Source organism: Aegilops tauschii, chromosome 1 (assembly GCF_002575655.3).
Source record: "Aegilops tauschii subsp. strangulata cultivar AL8/78 chromosome 1, Aet v6.0, whole genome shotgun sequence".
In the NCBI taxonomy this organism is placed as follows: domain Eukaryota; kingdom Viridiplantae; phylum Streptophyta; class Magnoliopsida; order Poales; family Poaceae; genus Aegilops; species Aegilops tauschii.
Window position 1 is genome coordinate 30,531,353 of NC_053035.3, and position 10,948 is coordinate 30,542,300.

The 10,948-nt window shown below is 42.8% G+C and overlaps 1 long non-coding RNA gene across 1 annotated transcript; it reads left to right on the forward strand.

The window, feature by feature from the left end:
- The first annotated feature begins 649 nt into the window (after window positions 1-649).
- Window positions 650-3,270, forward strand: LOC120967003 (uncharacterized). The gene is made up of 2 exons (XR_012201499.1): window positions 650-1,399; window positions 2,378-3,270. It is a non-coding gene; the product is annotated as an uncharacterized lncRNA (long non-coding RNA).
- Window positions 3,271-10,948: the final 7,678 nt, after the last annotated feature.

The following is a 10,948-nucleotide window of genomic DNA, read 5'->3' on the forward strand; positions in this document are numbered from 1 at the left end:
TAATATTTTCAGGTTGTGAAGCAAGTACAAGTTATATTGCTTCATTAATTCTGATAAATTACTAGATCATGCTCCTGCCCATATCACTTCTCTCCACCAAATTTGGGATCATTTCAACAATCCATTTTCTCTCCAAAATTATTCCAAGTTTCTGGACAAAGAGGATGTCTATGTAACAAGTACCATTTTGGCAAGTAAATTTGGTATGAATTTTTAACAGAATCATTTTATGTCCAAATCATCAGGCCTTGCCAAATTTCAGCTCAAATGGCTGCTCCATGTGAGTGCATCGTCCAAATCCCTTTTCTGGACCAATTCCGCTGTTTCAAAGCAACCATGATTTATATTGGTCCATTTCTCCTCAGACTTAATAGTATCATAGTTCTTCTTAACCTAAACACCCCAGACATCCTACTTGGCCCTTAGCTATTCTCTGCTGATCACTCCCATCTAACCACAATACCTCAGATCAAGCCATAACCTCATAAATGCTCTATCTTGAAGGGACTTTGCCTGCTTCTCGAGCCCTCTCCATGCCAGTCTGCGCGGTGACCACCGTTTTGGCATGCAGTAGACGAGCCTAGAGCGTCGTTTTGCTTCGGGCCCTCCCCTGCTCGGCGTCTCAGCGTGCACAGCGTGTCTAGCAGCTCTACCTCGTCGTCCTCTTCACCCTGGACCCTCTCCCCCTCTGTCAGCTTCCTCGTCGGTGCTCGCCGCCGCGTGCCCACGGGCGAACAGTGGCCGACATGGCTTTAATGGCGCTCGTCTCTTCCTCCTCGTGCCCCTGGCTCCGTCCACTGCCCACGCGTCCGCGGCTCCGGCCACGCGTCTACGGCGACACCAGCGCGACACCTCCCCCCTCGCCTATTTAAGCCGTTCCCGGCCGCACCTCTCTTCACCAATGGCCTCCTCCTCCTCCCAGTACCCCGCCCAGCCACTCCGGCGAGCTCGGGGATCCCTCTAGCCCTCCCATGGCCGCCACGGTCGCCGGCATGCTCCTCCTAAATTCGCTCAACCCGAGCTCTCCTTCTCCATCCTGGCACCACCATCGACCTCCTCTAGGCGCGGCGAGCCTGTCCATACCCTCACTTCCTCCCCGGAGTGCTCAAGAGCGTGCTTGCCACAGCTGGCCGACGGCCTCCATTGCGGGCGCCCACGCCACCGCAGCTCCGGCCTTCCCCGGCGTGCGCGGATCCCCTGGGTGGATGCGGGCCCCCTTCCCGAGTTCACCGGTGGTCGAAGCGCGGCAAATGGTGGCCGGAGCCACCGGCAAACCTCGCCGGAGCCCGCTGCTCCCTCGGCCGCGCGTGGGCAAGAGCAGGAAGAAGACGACGACCCAGCCACCGGGCCCCACCTTCCAGCGGGCCCCGCATATTAGCGTCCCAGCCCGTCGACCCAGGTACGCTGACGTGGATAAGTGGAGGCGTAATCCACGGGATTACGGCTTCAGTTTTCCGAAAGCGTACTTTTATGTTTCCTTAGATTGAAATATGTTTTCACTGATCTGAAGGCCTATTCCTAAAAAGGCGCTTTCTCTGTTTTTTTCCTGCCGCTGGCCGAACCCTCCATATTGTGAACGTTCGTCTGTTCAGGGCAAAAATGAAAGATTCTGTTTCTTTTTTGCCTAACGAACGAACGGTCATATCTTTTTGCTCACAACTCCAAATGAGGTGATTCCAAAGCCCACTTCTTCGTCTCGTTGAGCCCGTTCTGTTGGTGTCATTTTCATGATGATATCCCATTCTGAAAATGACCATTATGCCCTTGCCCTTATTCAACCCCCTCCGAGAGAAAACATTTTCCGGTGATTCCTTCCGCGAGCTTCTCGCACTTCCTCCCGGTGTATCCATCCCTCCCAGGCAAGCCACACCCTCCATTTGCATAATTGCAATGCAATGCCATGGTTTTATTTATTTAAACTTGCTTAAATTTTTTCTTTAGCTACATGTGACTTGTTCATGGCATTTCTTGGAGTGATATTTTGTTCTTGCAATTGCCATGATATTATTTGGAGTTCTAGGACCAATATTTTGTAGATTGAGGATGACATGTTGCCATTGGATTATTAGTGGCTATGATGATTATTTTCATGATAGTAGTTGATATTATGCCTTGGAGTATTACTTTGGATATGATGTCACCATGTTGATCTATGGTTAGCTAGCTTGCTCTTGTTATTGGAGTAGTAGTATCTTGGTAATTGGATTCATCATGATAGTAGTGATATGTTGCCCTCGGAGTATTTTGACATGATGATAGTATGCTCTAGATTATTTGTTGGATATTGCTATAACTTGGATTACATGTTGATATGATATCGGAGTATCAGTTATCATAGATCTATCTTGGGGATAAATTCCGTCATTTCGTTGGTCAGGTGCCACCGAATTGGGCTTGTCCAGTGCAACAACATTTGCCTTAATGGGAATGCCCTAATGCAGTCTATTGTCATGCCTCTCACTGGTTCATCCAACTAGAGAAGGTTATGTGCGCGTGCTACCCTGACCCGGTAGATGATACGTCTCCAATGTATCTACTTTTCCTAACGTTTTTCCTCTTGTTTTGGACTCTAATTTGCACGATTTGAATGAAACTAACCCCGGACTGACGCTGTTTTCAGCAGAACTACCATGGTGTTGTTTTTGTGCAGAAATAAAAATTCGCGGAATTGAACGAAACTTCGCAAAGAATTTTTATATAATAAATATTCTGGAGCCAAGACCTACCGGAGAAGGGCACCTGGGTGGGCACAACCCACCAGGGTGCGCCCCCCTCTCCTGGCGCGCCCAGGTGGGTTGTACCCACCTGGTGGCCCCGCAGACCCTAAAACTGACGCTATAAATTCCTATTTTTCCAGAAAAAATCAGGAAGAAAGAATTATCGCGATCCACGAGACGGAGCCGCCGCCAAGCCCTGTTCTTCCTCGGGAGGGCAGATCTGGAGTCTGTTTGGGGCTCCGAAGAGGGGGATCTTCGTTCTTCGTCATCACCAACCCTTCTCCATCGCCAATTCCATGATGCTCCCCACCGGGAGTGAGTAATTCCTTCGTAGGCTCGCTGGTCGGTGAGGAGTTGGATGAGATTCATCATGTAATCGAGTTAGTTTTGTTAGGGCTTGATCCCTAGTATCCACTATGTTATTAGATTGATGTTGCTATGGCTTTGCTATGCTTAATGCTTGTCACTTTGGGCCCGGGTGCCATGAACTCAGATCTGAACCGTTTATGGTATCATCATTATATCCATGTTTTAGATCCAATCTTGCAAATTATAGTCACCTACTATGTGTTATGATCCGGCAATCCCGGAGTGACAACAACCAGGCCCACTCCCGGCGATGACCGTAGTTTGAGGAGTTCATGTATTCACTATGTGTTAATGCTTTGTTCCGGTTCTCTATTAGAAGGAGGCCTTAATATCCCTTAGTTTTCAATATGGACCCCGCTGCCACGGGAGGGTAGGACAAAAGATGTCATGCAAGTTCTTTTAATAAAGCATGTATGACTATTTACGGAATACATGCCTACATTATATCGATTAACTGGAGCTAGTGCCGTATCGCCCTATGTTATAACTGTCACATGATGAATATCATCCAACAAGTCACCGATCCAATGCCTACGAATGTATTTTATGTTGTTTCTGCTAAGTTACTACTGCTATCATCACTGTTACACTTGCTACAAAATCACTGCTATCACTGTTACTATTACCATTGCTGCTGTCACTATTATCAAAACTATCAAACTACTTTGCTACTGATTACTTGCTGCAGATAATTAATCTTCAGGTGTGGTTGAATTGACAACTTAGCTACTAATACCTTCAAATATTCTTTGGCTCCCCTTTTGTCGAATCTATAAATTTGGGTTGAATAATGTACCCTCGAAAACTGTTGCGATCCCCTATACTTGTGGGTTATCAAGACCTTTTTCTGGCGCCGTTGCCGGGGAGCATAGCTATATCTGTTGAGTCACTTGGGATTATTATAAAATTATCACTATGAAGAATCTGACGGATCCTAAGACTAAGATTTATCCCTCAAGGACGAGGGGAGGTAAGGAACTGCCATCCAGTTCTGCTTTAGATTCACCTTCTGTTATGAGTAAACTTGCAACACCACCACATGCTATTAATTCTAATATGTCGCAAGTTATTGATGATGCTACTTCCGCTACGGATAATGCTTATTGTAGGGTAACGCAGTAGAAAACAAAAAAAAATTCGACCTACGCAACAGCCCAGGACCACTATGGAGACTGCATACATGGTTTGATCTTTTTCGTTACCCACTCGTAGCGCAGCGGAAGTAGAGTCGATGACGAACGGCGGTGCAGATCCCCGCAGCTAGGATTTACAACCTCCCAACCGCGAGGATGTATACCCTCATCCGCCCCACGGACAGCCCTCCGGGAGGCGGTCGGACAGTCCCTCGGACGGTGTCGCGGACAGCCCTTCGGGAGGACCATCAAAACTCGGACGGTTACTCGGACAGCCCTTCGGGAGGATTCACAGAACTCGGACCGTCACTTGGACAGCCCTTCGGGAGGCACTCTCAAAACATACCCTCGGGCAAAAGGATCGAAACTACGACCTCTCTACGGGGTTGCACACATACGGTGTCATCTATCCGACAGGGCTTCGCCGTCCAGAACTAGTTCCTGCCGGAACCTAGACAGCCTTTCGGCTCTACGAAACTATTTCGCTGGGAGGGAGAGAGAAGCCATATCATGCATGGCACTTGTATGTGAGAAAGAGTGGGTGTGGAGGGCTGCCCCTCCACCTCTATTTATAGGAAATCCCAAGGGGTAGGGTAGTTTAGCACAAAACCCCAAAATGCACATGAATGAAGTCCTTCCTCAAGGGCATAAGAGCGAAACCAAGGAACAAGAGGGGCTCCAAGGTGGAGCCCCAAGTGTGGCGGGCCACACCCCTTGGGGGGCCCCATGAGGGCCTCCCAATCCATCCATGTCATCCCTAGATATTTTGAGTAAAGCCCCAAAAGGTGGCTTTCCATACAATATCCCAAAAAGCACTTTCACTATTCATGACGACATTTTTCAGCGTCCGTTCGAACTGAAAATATTTATGTGGGCTTAGAACATTTCCAGTACCCACCATAATAATTTTCAACGCGTTCCGGAACAATTACATTTTAGTGATTTTCATCTGCGAAAAGCAACTGAACCGGTTCCTGCAGCTCCGGAACATTTCCGGTTTTTATTTGTGAAAATTCCAAAAAGTTTCCAGAATGATTCTGGTACCCTCCAAGAATTATCAGGCATGTGCCGAAACCATTTTGACTTAATGGCATACCCCGAAACAACTTTTTCGGTTTCACCGAAACTCATCCGGTGACCTCTCTCTGTGGAATTTTTCCGCTGTCCGAAACTTTTCGGTGATTTTCTCTCAGACTCCCTGTCTAGTATTCAGCAGATAGATGACCCTTAAGCATGTGACCGTATAGGTTCAGTGAAGTATAGACATGCCCCGGAACCCCTTCCGATCAATGATCAACATCGGAGCCGTGGACACCCATATTGACCCCTATACCCACACGAATAAATATTCGAGTGAACCTCCAGTTGCAGTGAGCTATTCCTATTGCTTCGCGATATGTCACAAACACCCGAGGTGAGATTTATTGCATCCCCATGGACGAACAATTTTTCCATCATGCAAGTTACCTCGTTACCAATTTTGTTCTCTTTTCTCGTTTCCCTGTTCCGGCATCCCAGTGATCAAATCACAAGTTGTCTGGCCAGACGATTATGGATACCGTAACACCGAGAGGGCCCGAGAATATCTCTCCATCGTCGGAGGAGCAAATCCCAATCTTGAGCTATCAAGTTACTTGACATACTTTTCCATGAACCCGTAAGCCGCCGTAATAGCCACCCATTTACAGATGACGTTTAACAAACCCCAAAGTTCATGAAGCAAGCATGAAGAAACTCGATACTCTCACGGTCTAAGGATCATGCAAACGTTAACCATCTCTGTGTTATGTACCATTAACTTGTGACGAATGAATCTCATAGCATAACATCAATCCGGGTCGATTCAACACAAATGTTCTCTTAACATTGTGCCCTCAAAGTTGCTGGCATTGACATGCCCATGATCAGGAAAACAGAACCATCATGCAACACTTGAGCTAGTCTTAGAGGCCAGACTAAGAATACTTCTTACCGTTTATTATTCCACACGTGCATATGAGTCTTCCTCCGAGCCTCGTGTTATTGCAGACTCGAGAACCATAGCAGTTATAGCATGGAACATAAACATAATTATGAACTTGGAGATAAATAATATCATTTATTATTGCCTCTAGGGCATATCTCCCACACTTATGATGATGCTAGTACCCTGCTTGATAATGATGATGTGCCACTTGGTGAATTTCTTGATGAACAAATTGCTAGAGTAATACAACATGATGTTGTTGAATCTGATGATGATCTTGAAACCGAAACTCCTGAAACACCTGCTAGAACTAGCCTTCCTAGATATGAATTGCCTAAGGTACCGGAAGGTTATGTTATGAATGAGAGACAACTACAGATATTCTTGCTTGTAAGGATAGAGACGATCTAGAGAAATTACTATGCAAGTATAAAGAAAAATCTCTGAATGCTAGAATGAAATGTGATCCTAAGTTTGCTACTTCACCTATCTGTATTGATGATAAGGATTATGAATTCTCTGTTGACCCAGAGTTAATTACTTTGGTTGAATCTGATCCTTTCCATGGTTATGAAACTGAAACTGTTGTGGCACATCTTACTAAGTTGAATGACATAGCCACCCTTTTTACTCATGATGAGAAGACTCGCTATTACATTATTCTCAAATTATTTCCGTTCTCATTAAAGGGTGATGCTAAATCTTGGTACAATACTCTTGCTCCTAGTTGTGTGCGTAGTCCCCAGGATATGATTTATTACTTCTCTGAAAAATATTTTCCTGCTCATAAGAAACAAGCTGCTTTACAGGAAATATTTAACTTTGTGCAAACTAAAGAAGAGAGTCTCCCACAAGCTTGGGGGAGGCTTTGCCAGTTACTTAATGCTTTGCCTGATCATCCTCTTAAGAAAAATGAAATACTTCATATCTTCTATAATGGACTAACCGATGCTTCTAGGGACTTCCTAGATAGTTGTGCTGGTTGTGTTTTCAAGGAACGAATTGTTGGACAAGCTGAAGAATTATTGAATAATATATTGAAAAATTACGATGATTGGACTCTTCCTGAACCACCGCCTAAACCCACTCTGATGAAGAGGGGTATATTATATCTCAGTCCTGAAGATATGCAAGAGGCAAAGAAATCTATGAAGGAAAAAGGTATTAAAGCTGAGGATGTTAAAAATTTACCTCATATTGAAGAAATACATGGGCTTAATACACAACCACTGCCTAAGGTGGTAGAGGTAAATTCTCTAATGAAGTTCAATGATAATGATAATGCTCACAATATGCATCCTAGCCAATGCCTTTATGAGTTTGAGAACTATATTAGAAAACAAGATCACTTCAATGCAAATGTTATGAAACAATTGAAATATAATTCTGATATGATTGCTCGCTTGAGTGACTTGTTATTTAGAATCTGAAATGATGTTAGAGGTGTTGGAAAACATGCTTCTATGGTTCAAACCCAGTTAGAACAAGTTGCTAAATAACAAAGAGAATTGCTTGATGAAATGAATCATAATATGCATGACTTTGCTATTAGAGTTGCAACTAGAGGAGGTAAAATGACTCAGGAACCACTTTATCCCGAGGGACACCCAAAAAGAATTGAACAAGATTCACAAAGAAATAACACTAGTGCACCTAGTCCTTCTAAAAAAGAAAAAGAAGTAGAAAAATGATAAGACTTTGCACACTTCTAGTGAACCTTAAATAGAAAAACCTCCTGATAATGAAAATGAAACTTCTATCTCAAATACTGAAACTCAATCTGGTAATGAACACTCACCAAGTGATAATGAAAAAGATAATGATGAGGTTCATGAAGACACTCAACCAAATAATGATAAAGAAACAAATAATGATGTTGAGATAGAACCACCTATTGATCTTGATAACCCACAACCCATAAATAAAAGGTATGATAAAAGAGACTTCATGGCTAGGAAACACGATAAAGAAAGAGAACCGTTGGTTCAAAAACCTATGCCTTTTCCACCCTAGTCAACTAAAAAGAAAGATGATGAAGAATTTGAACGCTTTGCTAAAATGCTGAGGCCAGTCTTTTCGCGTACTCACTTGACTGATATCCTTAAAATGCCTCCTTATGCAAAGTATATGAAAGACATCATCACAAATAAGAGAAAAATACCGGAAGCTGAAATCTCCTCTATGCTTGCTAATTATACTTTTAAAGATGGAGTACCTAAAAAACTTGGAGATCCGGGAATACCAACTATACCTTGCTCTATCAAAAACAATTATGTGAAAACTGCTTTGTGTGATTTAGGAGCTAGTGTTAGTGTTATGCCTTTGTCTTTATATAAAAGACTTGACTTGAGTAAACTCACACCTACTGAAATATCTTTGCAAATGGCTGACAAATCAACTGCCATACCTATCAGTATCTGTGAGGATGTGCCCGTTGTTGTTGTTGATAATGTTACTATTTTGACTGGCTTTGTTATACTTGAGATGCCCGAGGACGACAACATGCCGATTATCCTTGGTAGACCCTTCTTGAACACTGCAAGGGCTGTTATTGATTGTAATAAAAGCAAGGTCATTTAACGGTAATGAGCATACGGTGCACTTTCCGAAGAAAGAATTCCATGTGAATGGTATTAATGTTATTGAAAAATCTCCGACAATCACTATTGGAAGTTTTCAAATACCTCTACCTACTGCCAAAAAGAAATATGAAATGCTTATTGCTGGGGACATTCATATCCCCATTGAGGTAACTTAGTGATTTACGAAAGTTCTCCGGTTTCATGCTAATCGAAAGTGGTTGTTAATAAGACCTAATCAACCTTATTAATGAATCATTTTTGAGCGGTATGAAGTTGATGAATTTAGTAAGCACCACCCTCTATCCCTACTCTTTGTTTTATGTTTTTATTAGTTAAATAAAATAAAATGCCATGTTCTACCTGTTTTTTGAATTTCCTGTGCAATAAAAAATGACCCAAAAAAGTTCTCAGAATGCCCTGAAAATTTAATACGAATTTTTTCTGAATATTTCTGAATTTCTAGTGCAAATAATATCAGAGGGAGGTGCACCAGGTGGCACAACCCACCTGGGCGTAATCCATTTACTATCCACAAGAGAATTTTGCTTAGCATTGCAAACTTCCATTTTGGGGTTCGCTTGATGCTACCTCTTGAGCATGCATTGGTTTTCCCTTGAAGAGGAAAGGGTGATGCAGGAAAGTAGCGTAAGTATTTCCCTCAGTTTTTTAGAACCAAGGTATCAATCCAGTAGGAGGCCACACACAAGTCCCTCGTACCTACACAAACAAATAAGAACCTTGCAACCAACGCGATAAAGGGTTGTCAATCCCTTCACGGCCACTTGCAAAAGTTAGATCTGATAGAGATGATAAGATAATATTTTCGGTATTTTTATGATAAAGATTGAAAGTAAAGATTGCAAAGTAAAAGTAGATTGGAAACTTATATGATGGAAAATAGACCCGGGGGCCATAGGTTTCACTAGTGGCTTCTCTCAAGAGAGCGTAAGTATTATGGTGGGTGAACAAATTACTGTCGAGCAATTGATAGAAGAGTGCATAATTATGAGAATATCCAGGCATGATCATTTATATAGGCATCACGTCCGCGACAAGTAGACCGAAACGATTCTGCATCTACTACTATTACTCCACACATCGACCGCTATCCAGGATGCATCTAGCACTACTAGGAAAAGGCTAATTAGTGGCGCACCTGTTTTTGCCATTAATGGCGCACTACAGGTGCGCCACTATTATCACACCATTAGTAACAAAATAGTAATGGCGCACCTCTGGTGCGCCATTAGTATCCTAGATAGTAATGGCGCACTATAGGTGCGCCATTACTATGCCTATCTGATGCGCCATTACTATCTGACTTAGTAATGGCGCACCACATAGAAGTGCGCCATTACTAACATTTTTTTTTCAGAATTTTTTTCAATTTTTTTTCTTTTTTTCTTAATCTCGGGTCACTATGGCTTAATCTCAGGTCAATATGCCTAATCTCAAGTCAAATCGCACTCCGTGGTCAAACTTCCTGGAAGGTCACCCATCCTCACACTACTCCAGCCCGAGCACGCTTAACTTCGCAGTTCTATCCAACCCCAGCACCAGCTCACTTCACAAGCACTTGTTGATATATCTATCATATCAATCCTATTAAACCTTGTTGATGTCTAGGACTTTGTTCATGTCCATGAGTGTGATAAAATTTTGAAAAAATATTTCAAACTTCCCGGTCATATTACGTATCATATTTTGAAAAAAAATTCCAAAAAAATGAAACCAATTTTTTTCTGTTACTAGTGGTGCACCTAGCAAATGGTGCGCCACTAGTAAGTTTGAATTTTTTTCATTTTCCCCCCTCTAGATCTTAAAAGCCCCGTATCTTTCGTTCTGTTAGGTTTTTGGGGATTTTGAAGATGTTGAACAAAAGTTCCCCCGGTTCAATTCGGATGTAACTTTTCGAGTAGATGATTTTTCATATAAAAAACTTTTTAATCCAAGTTCGTATGCAAAAGTTATGCCCATTTTACTAAATTCTAGAGAGATTTTGCAAATAAAGTCGAAATTCATATTTGTAAATTTTCCCAACAACTAGACCACATATCACATGGGAAACTTATTTTCTTTTATTTTTTGACATTTCCATCATTTTCTTTTATTTTTTTAAAAACTAAAAAGGCGGTCCAGGGGGGTGCATTTAGCACCAGGGTTACTAATGACGCACCTGGT